General features: G+C 48.4%; 1 long non-coding RNA gene across 2 annotated transcripts; it reads right to left on the bottom strand.

The window, feature by feature from the left end:
- Positions 1–1,208: 1,208 nt before the first annotated feature.
- LOC306801152 lies at positions 1,209–21,319 on the bottom strand. 2 transcript variants are annotated; one of them, XR_013773998.1, is made up of 3 exons: positions 18,682–19,266; positions 16,438–16,504; positions 1,209–1,900 (listed from the first exon to the last, which is right to left on the bottom strand). It is a non-coding gene; the product is annotated as an uncharacterized lncRNA (long non-coding RNA). The 2 variants fall into 2 exon arrangements; XR_013773997.1 differs by lacking the exon at positions 18,682–19,266 and adding an exon at positions 21,201–21,319 and having other exon boundaries at positions 1,210–1,900.
- Between the last annotated feature and the right edge of the window lie 13 nt (positions 21,320–21,332).

Here is a 21,332-nt window from a genome sequence, read left to right as displayed (position 1 = left end):
CTGCACCTGTGGCAAGGGAGGAGTCGAAGGGGAGAGCCTGTCCAGAGCAGAGGAGCAGCAGGATCCCAGCAGGAGAGCCAGCTTTTGTCCCCTGCCCAGCTCGGGGGCACAGCACTGGTATTGTCCCAGGACTGCCTGGGAAAATGGGAGGGGTTCCCTGTGAAATCTTTCCATACACTAAACCAGCGTCAGAGCTGGGGAGCAAGGAGGGGACTATACAGACATTTGAAAAAATACACATACACACCCCCCAGGCAAACAATACCCACAGTGTGCTGAGGGAAAGGGAGACCCATGAATTGGGAGTTTGATAAGGATTTTCTCCGGCGCGCGCCTGCTCTCTCAACAGCCCCTTCAGTTTTCCCAACAACCCCCCCCTTCCCTTTCTGGCTTTCTTGTTTGGGCCTTAAACAGTGCACGGTCTTTGTTCGGGATACAGGTGAATGACAATCATGTGATTAACACACACTCGAACACACACACGCACGCACATAAAAAGCTTTTTAAGAGCGTCCAGCTTGCTCCAGACCCAAAGACAGGAGAGGAAGCCCGGGCTAGGAGGAGCTGAGGCGGCGGCAGTGGCCAGGATGGGGACAGCCACTGAGATGGACGAGCAGGCACCACCTCCTCTTTGCAAAATCCCCTTCGTGTGGAGGTGGGCACGTGAGACAATGAGGGGCAGGTGGTTGGGGAGGGGAGGGTGGGGGGTAAGGTCTGGGATTTGTGGGTGCCTTCTTGCCTGTGCCAGGCAGGTTGTTGTGGATTTGCTGTGGCTGTATTCCCCCTGTGATGCTGTGGGAAGGACAGGGAATGGCCATACCAACATCATGTTAGGGATGGAAACTGGATTTCTCACACCAAAGCCAAACCCTTGACCCGCCCTGTCTCCAAAGTGGGATTTGCATCTTTGTTGGTATGAAGCCTGCTGCTGCTGCCTGACATGGCTGGTGGGCATGGCTTGGTGAGGAAGAGGAGGGGGACAGCCCTCCTGCTGGAAAGGGGATCTGTCTTCTTGCCCATGAGGGAGAAAGAGGGAGGCAGAGGACCAGGCAACCTGGACAGTCGTGGGAGCTGACCCACGCTGGAAGTCCTGCTGTGCCAGTCAGAAATAGTATATCCTACATCCTCAGTGAGGGCTGCATGTCCCCTTCGGTGTGAAGATGCCACTGGGCCTTATCACACCTCATCATCATAGCCATGGAGTAGCTGAGAAGCTTGTAATTAGTCCTGGGGGCAAGTGGAAGTTAGTGGCCAGGTGATCATTTGACCCCTCCAGGGAGGAAGTCATGAGAAAATGGGAAAAACTATAAAGGTTTCAAAGCATTACCCTCTTTATTTGATGATTGCATAAGTGTGATGCTCTGAGATAAAGCAGGGAGGAGCAAAGGGAAGACCACTATAATGTGTGGATCTGTGAGTCTGCAGATGGTCTGACTCGTGAGACATCATGGGACATGACTGATAACAGCCTGAGAGAGGTTCGGACCGGGTCGTACCCTTTGTTGGGGCACCCAAGCCCAGCCCCGTCTCCACCACTTCCTCGTGCCCTTCTCCCCACATTCCTCTCCCGTCCAATATCATGACTGCTCTCCCAGGCTCCTAGGGTGAGGGTCATTTTCAAGGCTTGTCCATGAACGAGAGAAGCAGAGGGTCCCCTGAAGGCCACGTTTGTGTCACCCTCCTCAGTTCTGTGTCTGCCACAGTCTCCAAAGAGCCTTTGATTTGCCTTGTGCCATAGGCAGCCTCCCAACAGAGAGCTGGGCACAGAAACCACTGCTGGGGTCTGATCTTCACCACCCCTCACTGTTCTTGGCTGAAGCTTCTGTTGTATATCCTAGACCTCCCAGGTGCTCTGAGCTTCCAGTTGTGGCACTGATGAACTGGTTGTTTGTGATGCGACCTGAGGAGAAGAAGTGGTGTGGGTCAATCAGGAAACGCAAAGAGCTGCCTGCAGCCCTACCTGGGTTTTGGCAGCACCACAGTGTCCATGTGGTTACAGGACATTTGCAGGGACTGTACAGAAAGTTTTGCCATGGAATATCAGGGGAAACATAAGGCAGGCAGTGCCTGGAGTTATTTACTGGTGGTCTGGGCTGTTTGACAACCCAGTGTCCTGTGCAGGCAGCTAAAGAAATGTCACAGTGGCTGCCCTCCTATGAGGATTATCATTCACATGGGCAGCAAAGCCTGGGTGGTGCTGCATTCCCATCACCTCAGGAGAGGGTGGGGATCCTCAGGAACTGGGTCTGGGATGTGGTTGCAGAGTCCTGCCTGGTTCCAGAGCAGGAGTAAAACCTATTCTCTCTCCAAGGGATGGTGTGGGATGCCACAGGTGCAGGATACCACAATGTTGCTTCCACTGTATGGCCTTGATGTGGCCGAGTAGACTTTGCTCAGCTGCATTTTTTTGTTCTAAAGCAGTGGATTATAGTGCCAGCTGCTCCAGAGAGGAGGTGTAGGGAAAACCTTGTGGAAAGTAGCGAGGAAAATCATCTCTGAATGTTGCAAAGACCCCAGGCAGCTTCTGGCCTGTCATCTTGGCCAGTTTCGTGGGCATGGTCAGGACCTGTGATGGCTAAACGGGACAATTTTCCTGCATTACTCAGGTCTGGGAAGATCAAAGAGGAATGGGGCAAGCATGTCTGTCTGCTACCTGCTTTGATAGATGGCACAGAGCCTGCTTGGCTGTTAACCCCTGCATCTCCCACTGGAGAGGACAGGTGTACTTCCAAAAGGCTAACCCCAAAAAGCACGCACTGAAGGGGCAGAGCTGGGGAGAAAGACCAGCTTGCCTGTTCTTGGATGGGGTCTGGCATATCCAGTGTTATGTAAAGGAGGGAGCTGGATGCTCTCAGTCTGCATACCAGATGAGAGATGCCTAGAGGGGAAAAGAAGGCAACTGTACAGGATTGGGCAGAACAAACAGAAAAGGGGATCCTACCAATGGGACCTCTGTCTGTAGCAGTGCTGAGTGACCCCAGTGGGCTCATTCTGTGGTGGCCAAGGTGGCTCCAGGGTGATCTTCACCTCTGCTAGCCCGCTGGATGCAGGGAGGCTCCTGGGGAGCCGGGGGAAGGGTTAAGTCAGGAAGGCTTCAGCCTGCTGCCTTGGCCCCTGTAATTCCTCCAGAGAGTAGGACTGGGAGAACAAGGAGCCCTTTCTGTTCACAGGAATTAATAGCAAAGAGTCATCTGGGGTGTCATTCAAGCCCTGATCAGCTCCCAGAGGAATGTGAGGGAGAGTGAGTGAGGGAGCACGGCCTCAAGGCACCAGAGCTAGGGCAGGAGCAGTTTGGCTGGTAACCAGAGTTACCAGCCAGCATTTGGGCAGTGGGACCATCTTCCTCTTCACCCCAGCCTCCATCTCCCCTCTGCCCCGTGCAGGGGCTCACCCTGACACCCATATTCATATTAGAAGGGCTCCCAAGCTTGTCCCGTGTCACCCATCCCTTCATTCTGGGGAGGGGTGAGATATCCCAGCCCATCAACACAGCCTCCCCTCTGCTGAACCTGGAGGGATGAGCCAGGCAACCAGGGGCCAACACAGCCCCTCTGCTCTCACAGTGGAATTGAACTCCAGCAGGCATATCCTTTCCAGGGCTGTCTCACCACCCCCAGCCTGTGATGGGATTGTTGTCCTCCCAAGCAAGCTTGCCCATGGAGAGGGTCTCCAGGGAACCTTCAAGCACAGCTGGGGATATGGGGCTGTACCTCAGGATTCAAAGTTCAGTGCTGAAGCCTTTGCTGCTGCAATGGCTCAATCAAACTCACCTGGTCACTGTAATTTCAGGAGAAAAAGATCAGTCCAAGGATTTGTTATGCTGCTGTTTCACAGTGTTTCATGGCTATGTAGGCAAGGCTTAAAAATATTGCCTGGTGACACTGCAGTTTTGCCTGTAATGACAACCAGCCCGAGTGAGCTAAGGAGAGATTTTGGGCACATCTCTATTTTCCTGAGAAGGAGGTCTTGGAGTGATCCATCTTCTTCCATGACTTCCTGCCTCCTCTCTGCCTAGCTCCATTGTGGGCAGTCCATGTGACAACACCTGAGTAGCACAGGGTGACTTAAAGCTCTGGTGATGCAAAGTGGTCAACTGTACCATGTGAAGTACAGAGCCTTCAGGTCAGCTCTCAGTGTGTGCATGGCCACAGCATGGACAGCATGGACAGCAGCCTGAGCTCACCACCCTGGCAGCAAGTGTGGGTCGGGCACACGGTGACCTGCACGCTGGTCAAACAGCTTAAACAGAGCTGTGCTGGAGTCATGAGTTGCTTTTGCTGGCCAAAACATACCTCACCAAAACCTCCCTTCCTGCCCCCAGCACCAGGTCAGTGTAAAACCAGGCTCAAGCACCAGGCTGCATTTCAGCATCCTCTGGGAGATGCATGGTGCCACTGGGATGGACTCTGCCCGTGCCTCACTCCCTGTGCCACCGCCACTGCCACAATGAGTGCGCCTTGTCACAGAGGGGTTAATAAATGATGCAAAAAAGAAGCTCTTTAATGCACAGTGACCTTTGGCCTTTCATAAATCACAGTGTTGGGCTGCAAGTACAGGGGGGGCACGAGGCATTGGAGGGAGAAGATGGGAGGGGGTCCATGCAGCTGCGCCACGGAGTTGACATTGTTCCCACCACCACTAAAGTGCAACAAATCCCTCTATTGTGTTCCTGGTTTATCTGGTTCCTCTTGTTTATTAGCAGAGGTTGTTTGGCACTGGCTCCAGCCCTGGGCGGGTGGAAAGAGTGTTGGCACGCACCAGAGAAGGGGAGGGAGGGAGTGGGGGGGGGGGGGATCGGGACTGGAGGACGAGAGCAGTTCATCAATGGCTGTATTGTCCCATCTTTTTTGTTGCTCCTGTAATGATATGTTCGAAAAAAGGGGATTAAAAAAAAAAAAAAAAAAAAAAAAGGCGGGGGTGGTGGTGGGGGGGGGGGGAGATGAGAGAGGGAGAGAAAGACAAACTGCACAGAAGGACTGGATAAGAATGGCAGGTCTGGGCCCACAGCGGATGCTGTTGCAGCTGGGGAGGATGGTCGGACGGAGCCGCGACGGGGCTGCTCTGTGCCTTTATGCTGCTTATTCAGGTCGGGAGTCGGGAGCCTCAGTGGCTCAGGCTGGACCCACCCGTGCCAACTCTATTCATGGCCAGCCCGCACCACGTGCGCGTGGCAGGGAGGAGGGGGCACTGCCAGTGAGGAGCTGGGGAGGAAGGCTCATCCTCACGTCCCTTGAGACTGAACCTTTGTACAGAAGAGGCACTTGGGGGGCACAGCATCTGCCCAAAACACTGTCAGCGTCCTTCATCCTGCTTGGTTGTTGTCCCCACCATTTATAAGAAGTAGTAGGGCCACTTCTCAAATTAGCAGGGATTTTCTTGCACCCAGACTTTGCTTATGCTTGCATTTTTTTTCCCTGGAGCTGGCTATGGGCACATGCCCATGAAGAGCTCCACTGGTTTTCATGGAGATCGGTGGGACAATGCTTCCAGGGATTGATGGAAAATTATAACATTTTTACTTTGCTTGAATGTAATTGCCAACAGAGTAAAGCAGCCATAGGCACAGGGGCTCTGCTTGTCATTACTCTTCCTGTTGCTACCAATGGAGCTGAAGGGATGCAAACATGCCTAAGAGATGGAGGGATGCACATCCCTCCATAAAGAGCCCCATTGAGATCAAAGTGAAATTTATCGATAGAAGAGTGAAATTCTGTCTGGGATGCATAAGGGCATTTTTTAGTTCATTTCTGGTTGGTTTTATCCCAATCACACTGTTTCTGCTCCAGTGCTCCACCACTTCAGAGGTGTCAGGTAGGGCCATGTTGATCTGAACATGCGTAGGAGTTCTAGGGTGACTTTTAATTTTTGTTTCAAATGGCATAACTCAGAGGTTGAAACATTATTCTGAACTTTAAATAGCAAGTTTTATTTCATTGTTTTAGGGTCTTGTGACAGATCTCTCATCTTTAAGCCTGGGTCAAGTTTTAAATGCAAAATGCTGGCTTGAAATAAAATGTCAGAAATTCACTTTGAAAATGTCTATTCACAGCATTTTGGCATTTAGAAAAGAATAATTCAGGACGATTGCCTTGAAATGAAATGTTTTGATATTTTAAAAATCCGTCTCCCACTCTTGCTTTCCAGTCAAAAGAAACTGTTGAATTATGTCTGAATTTGCAACTTCATTCCTTTGACGTCCCATTTCTCAGCAAATTATTTACCAATAAATGCTTCCCTGGTACCAGTCATTCCCACCCAATGATGCCACATCCTTGCCATAAGTGGGAGATCTCAGGGTCTCCACAAAGTGGTGGAGCGTGCTTGGATTCCTGGTTTCCCTGAGTCCCACCTTGGCACAAGTGATCTCAGAACTCACAGCAGCCTGCCTCCAGTCTGTGTCACCCACTCCCTGAAGGTCAGGCATGAAGCCCAGCACTGGCACTGCTGTAGCTTTGTGGCCTTCAAAACTAAGGTTAAGTTCATGGAACATGGTTGCAGAAGTTGGTGTGGTGGCAGCTCAGGGTGTTTCTAGATGAAATATATGAGGAGTGGGAGGGATATGAAGGTCTGAGAGGAGAGAAAAGGACAGATCCCCCTCTCCACAGGGATATATGCCAGAGTATGCAGTAGAACCTCTTTCACCTGAGTGGAAAATGAAGTGTGTCAAAGCCAAGAAGTATTGCTGACTTGATTAAATTGACATTTTTCATCCTCCCTTCTCCCATGTAAACATAAAATGAGAGATTGAATTGGCCACAAAGAAATGTGTAAGGTAGTGCTGACAGGATTATACTAGCTGCCAGCAGCTTCCCAGCACTTCATTCAAAGAGTGGTTCAACTCCCCACCGCCTCCTCTGCTCATCATATCTCTTCAAGAAAAGTTTGATGAGCTCCTCCACTATAGAAAATTCTCAGATTGTATTTTGGCTTCCCTCAGTCAGATCCTGCTCTGTATCCAGCAGTTACTTCCATACCCAGTGTTAAGTAAAGCATCTTCATGAAACCTCTGAAAAGAAAAAGCGAATAGGCAAGATTTAAAGCATGAATAGGCAATTGTCCAAGCAGCTGAACAAGAGGGAATGGGCAGAAACTGATGCACAGGAAGTTCCTCCTGAATATGAGGAAGAATTTCTTTACTGTGCAGGTGACCGTGCACTGGAACTGGCTGCCAAGGGAGCTTGTGGAGTTTCCCTCACATTCCAGATCCACCTGGACACAATCCTGTGCCATGTGCTCTGGGATGACCCTGCTTGAGCAGGGAGGTTGGTCCACATGACCCACTGTGGTCCCTTCCAACCTGACCCGTTCTGTGATTCTATGAATAATTCTCAGCAGCAGTCGATATCACTTCTTGTTCAGATGAATCATCCAGGTCCACTTGTCCTTCCCATCCTCCAGTCCAGTGAGAGGGGACTTTATAGGACTTCTAGATTACAAACCCAAAGAGTTGCAGGGTTTTCCTTAAAAACATTTGGTCATATGATGAGTATAACAGCAACCTGGAAACAGAGTATAGTTTTTCTGGACCAACTTGAACTGGTGGCAACATCAATCCTACATCCGAGCTGGACAGTCATGGAAATGTATTGAAACCAAATCCCATCTGACATTCTCATGTCTCTCTGTTTTCTCATGGGCAGTCTAAGCTTGGCTTAACCTAAGGCTACCTCCCAATCTCACCAGCCCTAATAGCATGTGGCACTGGTGACTTTGAAGGAGAAGTTAGTGTCTGCCCAAAATAGGCCATGACACGTGGCAGAAAACACAGAGCACTGGGACCTGGATTTATGCAGGCAAGTGCACCCCTGAGTGTCCTCAAAGCCTAGCCTGAGCTGCCTCCTCTGCAGGCAGGATCTCAATCACCCTGCAGCATTCAATCAGCAGGAGTGAGGACCAGTGAGGTTAGCTTAAGGCTGTGCCTGCCAAGTGCCATAGTTTGCAGCAGGGACCACTTCTCTTTCCACGTCAGCAGGTAATGAAAGTTAAATAACTACAAGCACATGAAGAGGATGTCTCATCCCAGACTGTGTGGGAGACACTCCCTGGACTCTAAAATCTCATCTGTGCTCAGGGTAGGCCTGACTGCTTTCAGTGGCATCCCTTGGGGCAGGGACAAGACTGTGGCACTCGCCATAAACTTCACAGTCCAAGCGGTCATCAAGAATCTTATCACTAGGTTTTGTTTCCCAAACTCCAGGGAAGTTCAAAGAATCACTTTTCTACCAGGAACGGTCTGGAAGTTTTTTAATGGGTATCAGCATTAAGCTGGAAATTCTTAACAAGCCCAGATCGACTTCCTAATCAAGAGGTACATTTGGGATGTTTCAAACCCAAGTGCCTCCTCTCGGGAAGAGCACAGCGCTGCTCCTCGAAGACAGTCGAACGCTGTGTGCTCTGCTCAGGAGCAGGAGAGGGCTCTCGGCCCCCGGGTGACACGGTGACTAGAGGAGCATGGCACTGCTGGCAGAGCATCCCAGATGGCCCAGCTGAACCTGCGGGGTGGCAGGGCTCCCGGCACCGCCGGCTGCACCGCTGCCTGCTCCCACGCTGCCCACAGCCCAGCTGCCTGTGGCCCCTCTTCTCCCTGCCCCCCAGGAGATGTCGTGGTCCCCTGACCACCAACGTGGCCCCTCTGTCAGGAGTCGCCTGGCTCACTGGTCAGCTCTGTTTGAATGGTGGCATGAGAATCTCTCCCTCAATCGCACAATCATCTCGCCTTGCCCCCCGCCCCCCCAGCCATCAATATCCTCCTTCCCTGCCTCCCTCCTCCTTCCCCGCCGCCTCCCCCTTCTCTCCCTGGAACTTCCCTGCAGCTGCAGAGCTGGCCAGACAATCGGGTGTTTTAGAGAAATACATTTTTGGGCTAATTTGCCATGCATAAGTGTTTCTCTTACCCTTTAAAGGCAGGGAACAAAGAGCACATTCTCTGGGAGCTCTGCCCTGTTGTGAGCAGCCCTGCAGCTGTACAGCACTGTGCTACCCTCCTCTCTCCTGCTCCACTCCCTGCTAGCTGTGTAAGGAGATGGAGCTCTGCTTCTCCCTGGGACCACAACATCTCCTACCCGTCACCACACATTTCTTTCTGCCTTGTTTTTTTAAAAGCAGAGACAGAACAAGTGCAAAGGGAAAGGATTTGGCAGCACTGTGACCTAGACTGACTTGCCAGATCCTCCAGGTAGAATCCTTTATGTTGAGACATCATTTATTTGGAAACAGTCTTAATTTTCCTTTATTTGGGGTTTAATCCTGTGTCAAATATTTTATTCCCTTGATAAGTAACATTGCGGCAATGTCTTACACACAGTATATAAGACTGGATGAACTTTTGTTCTATCAAGGAAACCTAGTCAAAATATAAATCCTGTGAGGGGTTTTCAGATCCTGTTTTTTCACTTCAAACACTGGTTGCCGTCCCTGCCCACCCCTGGAACTCTTTATGGTCAGGTTAAGTGGACTTTGAGCAATTTGGTCTAGTGCATTGCATCCCTGCCCATGGCAGTGGGGTGGAACTAGATGATCTTTAATGTCTCTTCCATACCACACCATTCTGTAATTCCATGATTCTATGCATCCTGGCTAAGGAATTTCTCAGACAGGATGATTTTCCTTTCCAGGGCTAGGAGTGATGAACAGATTTGCCCTGGTGGATCAAACTGGAAGAAGATGCAGATGTTCTGCTATGAATCACTCACAGGTTGTGGAGAAGGAGATAGTCTAGAGCAGCTGGACACTGAGGAACTAAAGATTTTTGTTAGCTTTTTGGGAATCCCATTTTAGCATTTGCTGAATAATCTTTTTCCTATCAATGGAAAATTGGTCCAGCAAACAGCTTGCCAAGTGGGATTACAGGTTCTGGTATAAGAGAAACAGGACTTTTAAACCAGGCATAGTGAAATTACTCACACCAGTTCAGCAGCACTGTATCAAGGCAAACTTTTGCCATTAAGCCCACATCCATCTGCTGTAAATATTAATTCAGCCCAAACCAGTCCCATTTTCAGATCCAGATTCAACACAGCCTAAGGCAGCTAACAGGGAGAAAAAAAAGAGAAGAGAAGAGAAGAGAAGAGAAGAGAAGAGAAGAGAAGAGAAGAGAAGAGAAGAGAAGAGAAGAGAAGAGAAGAGAAGAGAAGAGAAGAGAAGAGAAGAGAAGAGAGAAAGAGAGAAGAGAGAAGAGAGAAGAGAGAAGAGAGAAGAGAGAAGAGAGAAGAGAGAAGAGAGAAGAGAGAAGAGAGAGAAGAGAAGAGAGAGAGAGAAGAGAATAGTAGAGAAGAGAGAAGAGAGAAGAGAGAAGAGAGAAGAGAGAAGAGAGAAGATAGAGAGAGAAAGAGAGAAAGAGAAGAGAGAATAGAGAAGAGAGAAGAGAGAAGAGAGAAGAGAGAAGAGAGAAGAGAAGAGAAGAGAAGAGAAGAGAAAGAGAAAGAAGAGAAGAGAATAGAAGAGAAGAGAAGAGAAGAGAAGAGAAGAGAAGAGAAGAGAAGAGAAGAGAAGAGAAGAGAAGAGAAGAGAAGAGAAGAGAAGAGAGAAGAGAAGAGGCAGAGAGTGCAGCCAGCAGAGGTGCAGTGGGAGGAATGCATAATGCAAGAAAAGGTAAAGGTCTTATGAACTGTGAGCTCAGATCCTGAGCTTCTAAGCTAGGAGAAGCCAGCTTAGAGGAAATGATAGCTAGAGAAACCTATGATAGAAGAAAGTGTAATCAACAACAGCACCCAAGTGCTAGGACAATGGGACAGGTTCAGCCTCACCTGGCACAGCCCAATAAATCCCTCAGTTCCTTCCTGGCTCTGAGTTCCTTGCATTCAGCAAGGTTGGTTGGCATATCCACCTAAGACCTCAGTTACAACGGGAGGCCGTAAGTGGACCCAAGGCTCAAAGACCTGCAGTCATTTACAATGTAGTAGCATTTTTTATTCACAGAACATTGCCAGCTTTTAGCTCAGCTGATGTCTCAATGTTCTGAAACTCCTGCTTTGCTGTGCTACTGTGAATGAATTGTATGAGGCAGCAGTGAAGAACTTCAAGTTTTTTTAGTTTGCAACCTCCAGAATTCTCTTTTCTGACCTTAAAAGTAATTCCAGTAAGTGCCCATCAGGTGTTAAAATCGTACTGCCAAGAAAAAGACAATTTCTGCCAGACTCACCTGCAATAGTAGAAATCCCATTGAGCAATGGATTTAATCATATTTAACATCCCCTCTGGGAAAATGTCCTTCAATCCCTTTAGGAGACTGAATTTGCACATTTCCCTGGCAGGCTTGTAGGGGACATCCCACAGCACAGGTGGTCTGAGTAGCACAGGTAGGTTGAATGCCAACACCATGTGCCAACACAAATACCCCAAAGCCCTGGATGAGGTTAGTGGGAGCAGAATCCAACTCCAGCTTTTGAGGTTACCATCTTAGTAAGACAGAGAGAGAAAGAAAAGGGAGCAAGAAGGTTAGGGAGTGGGGGAGGGCTGGGAGCCTGCAGACTTCTGTTGCCACATGATTTTCCTGGTTTTCAAATTGCTCTAACAGACACGCACGAGTCCCATGTGATGGCTTATTTACGAAAGCACAGTTGTAATGCTGTTTGCATCTCACATCCGCTCGGCAGCCCACCTGACCACGGGCTCCAGGGGCACCCACGGCACCCTCCCCATCTGGGCCGTCAGGGGGATGGGTGACCCATGGCAGGACACTGCTCCTGAGTTGGAGAGATGGTGAAGCAGAGAGGAGAAACGTCTCTCCACTGCTCTTTGCACCCCTTTGCCTGGTGTTGTTGTGTTAGGAGGCTCCAGAGGCAGGGTGCTGTCCCTCCTGCACTGTTCTGAGGAGAAGAAGCTTTCTTTGAGATCTGGCTCACTCCTTTAGAGCACCAGAAGCAAGCTACAGTCAAACTGACGCAGCATATGCCGATATCCCATATTTATCTACAAATAGGTGCAGATTCTCTTACCTTGAGTAGACCTTTTTCTGGTACCATCAGCCCATAGCCTCCTTTCACCCAAAAGTCCACTCAACTAAAGAGGAAAATTACTTATAAATAATGTGGAGGAGACTAAGGAAGAGAGTTCACAATGAATTAAAGATGGTTGTTTCTTTAGAAATGGATGATTTGGCATACTTTCAATTAGTTTAAATTGTTCTTCTCAGTCAAAGAAAGGACGGAGACATGAGCAAGATAGGCACAGTGTGTGAGGAGAGTTTCTGAAGGCCAGCAATAGAACCTGAATTCACAGTGGCTGTGATGGGACAAGATTATGCTGCAGTAAGCCATACATTTTAGAGGTGGTGTCTTCCTTACTCCATATCATCCCTTGGAAAAACATCAATAGAAAAGTCATGACCTCATATGCTGCAAAAACCCCTTCTGGTGATCTCTTCCAAAACAAAAGCTCCAATGAAGAAAGGATATCTGACATTTAAAAACTTCAATATGGTCAAACCACCAACATCATCCCTAGCTCCTCTTCTTGGACAACCAATCGTTGTTTTAAATTGCCCAAGAGCCAAGACCACTATCTTGCTACACAGATTATATCTCCCGTGGCCATGCCTCTTTCCTTCACAATCAGGAAATCGCCTCCATGAAGGGTTAATTCAACCAGGGCCTTTTACTCCAAGTTGTTTTCCAAGTAGCTGAGAGAATAGGTCTCTTGTTACAAACATGGCTTCTGGGCATTTGGTGATGCTTTCCCTTTTCTCTCTCTCAGTACCACAAAAGAATCTTTTGTTCTCGTCTCTCTGTCTCATTACTCTCCCCCACCCTGCTCTCGCCTCTTCCCTCCATTGGCTGCCAAGTGACTAAGGAATGGCAAAAAATGACCATAGCTTGGTCATGGCAAATATTTCTTCACCTATTATCTGATAGAGACCTTGAGCATCTATGTGAAGGCTCCTCTGCTTCCACTGGGCTTCTTAAAGAGATGGGGAAGAATGAGTCAGACACAACAGGGCAGGATGTAAGTTGAATCAGCCCAACATGCTAATGGAAATATCTTGTGAATTGAGTCACGTTGCCTGTTTCAGGAAAATCAGATGATAGGGACCCAGAACTGCCTGGAGTCAAGGGGCAGGTACGATGGATCTAAACTTTTATGGGAACTCAGCATTTTTTAAAAAACACACGGGAGACACAAAAAAAGTCTCTTTCTTCCTCCAAATTTACTGATTCAGTTGGTTGTAAGCTGGAGCTGACACTCTCTGTTGGATGGGTTGTAGCATTGCATAGGTTCCCTGTACTGTTGCTGTAAATCTTCTTGTGCATGATCTCCCACCACAGAAAAGTTGTGGCAAATCCCCATGAGCATCACGTCTTCCCACACCCCATTGAATTATGCTTCAGGCATTCCCACATGCATGCTTCCAGCTATAGTCTCTTTGCACACACTGCTTCACTGAGTCACCTTACACATACGCAGATATGTAAAAGATCACATGATGTCTAAGTCACTGCAACTTCTACAATGACCTTTCTGCAACAGAAACAATTCCTACCTCTCTTCCTTTCATAGCATTTAGGTATATACTTCACTGATACTGTGTTCTGCAACGAAATGAAATTCTTCAGTCTCACCTGATGCCAATCCTTCTGCCTTTCTGCTCACCTTCTTCTCTACTGAACCTCTTCATCCTCTGACCACCCTTTGTCCTGAGTCAATCTCAGTCTGTGTCATGCTTTAGATGAACATGGCATATGCTGCCTGCATCCATCTGCCAAGCTTTCTGCACTCTTCTCCCACTTAGTGCCTTAACTATTTTGGAAGGTCCTGGAAACAATCCTAAATTTCGGCCTTAATCACATCCTGCACACACACATACAAAGCTGTGGATGTAAGGCGTTATGCAGAGCATTTTTACTCCTGTAGAGAGGGGAATGGACTACAGATAAAAGGGCCATTATATTCCCATATTAGAAGGACTTCTTGTCTGGTGGATTTTAACCAAGCTGGTTAAAACATCATGAAAACACTGCACTGACCAACTCTTTATATTCATATGGCTCTGCCCACAATAAGGATTTTTGCTTAGTCAACCATAATGTTTTGAAGCAGCATGCAGGGCAGCTTTCACTGGAAAGCCTTTAACTCATCCAATATGCAACAACAAAGGAATATATAATAATCCTTTTTCCTGACTCCTGGCTTGATAGCTTCTAAATGAATCCCAACAAAGACACAGAGATTCTTCCTGCAACCTCAGCTGTGCTCCACCATGTAGAGGGTGCTTGCTGGGACACTGATCATCTCCATCACAAAAGACAACCAAAGCACCCTGACATGAAGAATTTTGCCCCTGTCAAAAAACAAGTCCCTGGAAGATCCAGAAACTCATTAATTCAAATGTTGTGAATCTAACGCTGCAAATTCAAACCTTCCCACCAAGCATTGCTGGATACTCTTGGAATTCTCCACTAAACAATGGTGAAACTTTAAGGAAAAGGCTGTGCTTCTCCCTGCTTCAATTCTCCATCACATGGTGGGATAGCACACTCCTGATGTGAAGTCTACTGTAATTGAAGGCATTTGACTGTCTAGAGAGCCCCATCAGGGTCATCTTTGCACCCTGTGGAGACCAAGAGGTCAGCTGTTGGAGTCTCTTTGGAAAAAAGAATCTATCACCATCTCTTTCACAAATGAGAAGCCTAAGGATGGATTATGGATTCTTACTTAGATAATTTTGGATGAATCAAGAAAAGAGAGGAGGGATAGCTGGATATCTAAATAAAGCCAATGAGATCACATGTTCCGCCTTTTTATCTGCTTTTTCTGCTTTTGGACAACAAAGCTTCCTTTGATACAGAAGAAGAGGGGGGTAGGGATGGTGGAGAGAGGGGGTGCCAGAGTCACCCCAATGGCCCCCGGTCACTTATCCATGCTCCTTAATGTGATGTTCCCACTGACAGCGACAGAAAAAAACAGTGATCTCATGATTCCAGAAACTATTCATGCAAACAACCCTGGGAGATCAGGGTGAAGGGGACAGGAAAGAGGGATAAAGGATGAGTGAGGAAAAGCAAGAATGGGAGAGGAAAGGGTAGGAGTGATAGGGAGAGTGAACATGGGAAGCAGGACCTTTTGGGGGACAACTGTGAATGGAGGTAGAAACTGAAGGTCAGATTCCAAAAGAGGATGTGTAATAAGAATTGTAGAGAAAAGAAGAAGAAAGAGGAGTCTTGAGACCAAGGGTGACAGGACAGGTGGAAGAAGATTGTGTGTGAGGTGTGACACTGTATGGCAGGACTTCAGAGCAGGGTCAGGGATATGAGTTGGCTGAGTTGTCTATATGTGGAAAAGGGAGGCTGAGCTCAGAGACAGAATGGTGGGATGAGGAACAAGGGCTTGATATGAGGGTGAGAAGGAAAGGAGGCAGAATTACCTATGGGATTAGGAGCAGAAGAGTTAAGACTAGCTGAAACTTGCTTCTTCTGCATATTACTATACAAAACCAGGTCACCAAATCTGCCAAGAGGATAAAACTGGTCTCTCTCAGTCCCAACAGATGCCAGACAGATTTACTACCTGAGGCATCCAGCCATATCCAAAGGAGACAGTGGTTAAGCAGTGGGGCTGAAAACAAGCAGCCTGGTTTGCACTTTTGCTGGGCTGATCTCACTGAAGGAAAACTTCACTCCTGCACAGAGGAGCTCTATCTGTGTATTACACCTCACTTGCCAGCAGCCATTTCATTCAGCCTTCTTTTCCTTCCTTCATGTACTTTCATTAGTCCTTCCCTTCTCCCCTCCCTTCATCCTACCTTGCCACCTTGCCACAGGGAGACAAGAGATTATCACACTTGACAGGAGATATCCCCTCTTCTTCATCCCCCCAGGGGACCTGCCACCCCAACAGCAACTTGTCCTTGGCCACTGAAGCAGCCACAGCCCAGCTGGAGACTTTTTAGCCCACAGGACTCCTGATGGAGCTGGGACAAATAGAGGGATAAAGAACTGGGGAAACAACTAAAAGAAAAAGTGTCTCTCACATCAAGCTGCCATCTCCATGTCTCCCAGCTCTCCCCAACACTGGCCTGTCCCAGGGGCTCATCACATTTCCCCCCTCCTCTGTCTGCTCCATGGCAGCTAATCAGTGACCCACTGACAGTCTCTGTCCATCACTCGTCTCTGCACGCAGTGGGGTAATTAAACCCTGACCCTGGGCTCCTTTTATCCATTTCCTCTGCACAGTCACTCCCCGAAATGGCAGAGGGGAGGGCCTGCTGTGAAGGCAACTGCCCCAGTCTCCAGCTCTAATGAAGATGTGAAGCACAGGAAGGACTCATTGTGAAAAGAAAAATGCTGAGGGGGCAGCCAAGAAGGTATTGACTGGTACAAGGCTTCTTACATGATTGTGCTGAGCTCTGCTGACCTACCTCCACCAGGCAAGGCTTTCTAAACCTTCAGTTCTTAATCATCACACCTACAGGTTGTCCAGCATCCTTCACCTGCCCAAGCATACCTACAGAAAACTCACCGCTCCTCTGCATGTCTTCAGGGCAGTGCCAAGTATAGTGTACAGCTCCAATCTAGCAAAAAAAAACCCCAAAAACACCCCAAAAAAACCCCAAACCTTTCCAGAAGTCTCAATATATCCAGCAGCCCTGAGCTTGTACACCCACAAGATCAACACGAAGTTTCTGCCCTCCCTGGTGTGAACTCATTGCCTCCACTTGAACTAAGCCAAATGCCTCAGGCCTGACACAGGACTTTCCTCATTAAACACCTGCAGAAGGGCAGAGGGAGGTTTCAGTGATGGGGTGAATCCCATGGAGCACAGTGGATGGATGCAGGAGCTGGCTGGGACAAGGTGATGTTGCCGTTGTCTGCACAGAAGGATAATGGAGGATACACCCAGTGACAAACAGGAGTCACAAAATGCCAGGAAGCCTTTTTTTTTAAACTTTCTCTTTCAGCTTCCTGGACTGTGTTGTATTTTTTCTGCAAAATTTATGACACAGATTGATAAAGAGCCAGAAATGATCCTGAGCAATCCAGACTGTGCTTCCTCCTCCTTACCCTGAGTGGGGAAGCTGCCTCCCTCCCACGCATGAGCAAGAAGGGCTGGGGCCACCCGGGGAAGGGCCTGACGGGTAAAGCAGTGCCCCCAAACAATTAAGCACTGTCCCAGGCACTGCACACCCTTGTCCTGGGAACAAAAGAGTCACACACAAGAGACCTGACTGTGAAGCCTCCATCCGCTTTCATCACTGACCCCCAGGGCAGTCAGGGCACAAGGTCAGCCCACTTAAACTCCAAACTGGCCAGAAATAGAGCTGGGAAGTGGGCAAGGGTGGCCAACTGCAGGGGTCCCCAACCATTTGAGGGGTTCTTTGACTGAACCATTTCATTTCATCAAAGACACTTTTTTTTTTTCTGGAAGGAAAATGGAGAGCAGTGGGTGTGAAAGGAGTAAGGGGGAAGTAGGGTGTTCACCATGAATTATGACCACTCTCAACAAGAGTCTTTTACATTGCAGAGGTGAGGAAAGGATGGAATAATTGGGCATGCTAGACCCATGCATAATGAGGGCAAGTATCTGCCTGTTTCCCACCCCTCACTCTGCTACTGCTCATGAGATGTGGTCCCCCACATGCCCTGTCGCTATTCCACTGTGGAACTCAACATCCCAAGGGCCCATCCCAATGTCCACAAGCTTTCATAGTGCCTCTCCAGACCAGTAGTGCCCCTGGGCTGTGCAATAGATTGTAGTCATGCCCCTGGAATGGAAAGGCTGGAAGTTGCCTTACAAATAAAAATGATCAGCCAAGCCAGAGCTCATGCTTTTCACCTGCAGGGTCTCAGAAAATCCATTAGGCTTTAAGTTGCCTTTAAGGATTTTCAAGTTGCAAGTAAAGCTTTCATAGAGGTAACAGCTGCACCAGATGCCCCTGAGACCTATCTCCTTGTCTGGCAGAAGAAATCTGCAGGGACAAAGTCCAGGGGCACTGAAACATGTTTGGTGCACGTGAAAATACAATGCATCTGCCACAGAGCATTGTCCATTTCCACCAGTTTCCCTCTGGATAAACCTCAGAGAATTCTGAATGCAGGAAATTTCAGAGGAAGGACAATGAAAACACCCAGTGAAACGGCCCCCTATTCCACCCCAACAGGGCCATGTCACCCCTGCCCCATATAGAGACTGCTGCAAGTGTTTGCAGCACCCAGCAGAAGTGGGATAGGGACAGGGCAGGCAGGCTGTGCAGTGATGGGCAGGGAATATAATGCCCACACTTGCTCACTGAAAGTTCCCCCAAAAACAGACAGCATGGCTCAAGGGACAGCAGTCAAGGAGGATGTTGGTCCAGAGTTAGTTGTGTTGACACTGAAAACAGTAGCAGAAAAGCAGCCAGAAACATGAGATTCAGCACAGCCCCAGTACACAGAAATACATCTGCGTGCCAAGAAGCTAACCAGTCATGCAACGTGTGATCTGCTAGCAGACTCCTCATTACACGTGATGAAAGACAAGCAGAAAGGAGTTTTGACTCTCAGAGTAAAACTTTTCACAGATTGTGTAGTTGGGGATAGAAAAATCTCTGTATGTGCAAACTAAGCCCTCTTGATTGAAGCCATATTAGCAGACTGTAAGCAGTGAGCCCAATTTTCTAGAGAAAGCTTCATTTCACATTTTTGATACAGTTAATCAGACCTATTCTTGAAAATTAATAGCTTCCTGGGATTTTTAAAAATGCTGGCTAACCGTACTTTTTTGGATTTTAGGCAACCATTTTCATCAGCAATTCACTACTTTTCCCCTTGGGAGGAGGCGATCAGCTGGATTCCTACTATTGAGACAGACATGGCTTTAGGGCACATGCAGATTCATTCTCCATCTCACACAGAGAGAATCCAATCGATCTTGGACGCTTTGGGGCAGCTGTACACAAAAGGCAGGGTCAGTCAGCACACGTGTACAAAGGGAGATGCTTCGGGGATGTACTGAGGAACATGCACAACTTGCACACTTCACTGGAGCAGCACAAAACAAGACTCATCAGACCTACAGGTTTTGGCCTTGCCAGTGTCAGCAGGTCTAGATTTTCACCTCGGGCAGGTTCTGCTTAATGTCGTTCTTTTGAATGGCAGGAGCTGCTAGCAAAGGGAACATTCACTGCTTGTTCATCTCCCTCGCAGTTCTAGTAGCAGAAGTGGTCACCAGGAGAAATGAGGTCCTGCAACTTCTTTTAACCAGACTGATACCCAGTGCATTGATCTGAGCAATCCCCTTAGGTGCAAGCAAATGACTCACGTTACGCAGGTGTTCTCCTATGTGTGTGAAAAACCTCTTTTTCCCCTTTTGCAGTAAAATAGGAGAAAAGCCCTGAATCCAGGCCTCCTCCTGCAGCAGCAGTTCCGGGCAGTGGCCACATGCCGGCGCTCCGCCCTTAGAAATGGAGCCCAGCCGGTGGCCGGGGACGACCCAGCTAAATTGTCACTGTCCCTAGGGATGGATACTCCACCACCACTCCGGGCTGATGAACTGTGCTTACCCACCCTCATAGTGATTTTTTTCCCCCCTTTTGTCACACTGTAATTCCATCCAGCAACTTGCAACCTTTTCCTCTTGTCTGTAGCTGTGCAAAAACCCTCAGCAGAGTCTGGATTCATCTTCTCATCACTCACAGCCACAGTCAAGTGCACTTGCAGTGCCGAGCCCCAGCAAACTGTCGTGCAGAGATCAGGGTCTGGCTCATCAGTTCTGGAGCTTCATGGATGTGTAACTCCTGTCAGTGGCCAGGGTCGGGATGTCAGCCTCTTTTCTTCAGAGAGCTCCCACCTGAAGGAGTGCATTTCTCATTCAGCTTCCCCTCATAAATAAATCACATCTTAGACCAGGACTTCAAAACGATTATTAGCATCACACTCTTGCCCTTGTAGCCCAGCATTGTGGGTGGCTTCAGTCAGTGTTTTGATGCATGCAGACAAGAGGCTCACGGGGCTGCATACCACACACACCAACCACCCTCTCAGCCAGCAAGAGAGGTCATCACCACGGGCCAGTCTTTGTTCCTAGTCACAGAGGAGTTTTCAGTTCAAAGATTACAATGTTGGGTTGGGGATTTTTTGTTTTGTTTTTTTTTTTTCCCCCTAATCTGCGTCAGTAAGTCAGGTTTGGCAGCCTGGTAGTTGTTCAGAAGCCAGGAGCAGCTGGAAAAGATGACACACAAGGCAACAAGGCGATCACATTTCTTTGGGAAATCAAAGCGTTCTCCCAGTGCTGGTGCTGTCATGAGGGAGGCAGGAAAACCCTTTGAACACCCAACCAGTGCCCCCAAACCCATCACAGAGGAGGAGAACAGGAGGAGCCTGGTGATGCTGCTGCACGCATGGCGGTGCCGTGGCTTTGCACACAGCTGTGCTGACTGGATTCCACATCCACTTTCACAGAATTACTGAATTGATTAGGTTGGAGATAACCCCTGAGATTGTGGTAATTGATAAAAGATTCGTGTTAATCAGAAAAGTATTGGGGTTTGTATAAACCAGAATATTTAAGTCTGAAATGAAGCATGACACTAAAGATAGGAAAATATATGATTAAATCATTTTGTTTTAAATCCCCCTGTTATGAATATTATGTTTCTAAAGAAGTTGTATCTACTGACAGCTGGCAAAACAAGGCTTTCACACAGCCCAACAGATCCTGCCAAATCAGGTTTCCTGCTCTTGTGTTATCAATTGCAGCCTATCCCTGAGACCAGGCTGCCTGACTTCTGCCATTTCCTTATCTACCAAGAGCAGAGGGTTATCTATGGGACTTGACAAATTGTCTAGCAATCCCACAGACCACCACTGCTTACCTGACAAAATTATGACAACAAAAAGTAACAATTATTGATGACTACAAGGAAACCATGCTACAAAAGGGACCTGCAAACCAAAGTTCAGTGGAGCATGGAGTGGGCAGTGGCCTCCATGTGTCCCCAGCGCTGCTTGCTCTGTCTATATAAAACAAAGCAATCTAAATTTTGCTGAATATCGAGACTTTTGTTTCTCATTTATAACAAGATCTTGGAGTCCAACAGTATCAACTGCACCATGGCACTGTCACGTCCACACCTCCAGGGACGATGACTCCACCACCTCCCTGGGCAGCCCATCCCAATGCCCAACCACCCTTTCCGTGAAGAAATTCCTCCAAATGTCCAACATAAAGCTCCCCTGGTGCAGTTTGTGACTACGTCCTCTTGTTGCCTGGCAGAAGAGGTGGATCCCCACCTGGCTACAGCTGCTTTCAGAGGGTTGCAGAGCGACCAGGTAAGCCCTGAGCCTCCTTTTCCCCGGCCTAACCAGGCCCCGCTCCCTCAGTCCCCATGGCAACGCGACGGGCGCGCGGGGGGCGGGGCTCGG

This window comes from Erithacus rubecula (assembly GCF_903797595.1).
Source record: "Erithacus rubecula genome assembly, chromosome: 4".
Classification (NCBI taxonomy): domain Eukaryota; kingdom Metazoa; phylum Chordata; class Aves; order Passeriformes; family Muscicapidae; genus Erithacus; species Erithacus rubecula.
The sequence above is the reverse complement of the archived record's forward strand: the minus strand, read 5'-3'. Positions and strand labels throughout refer to the sequence as shown.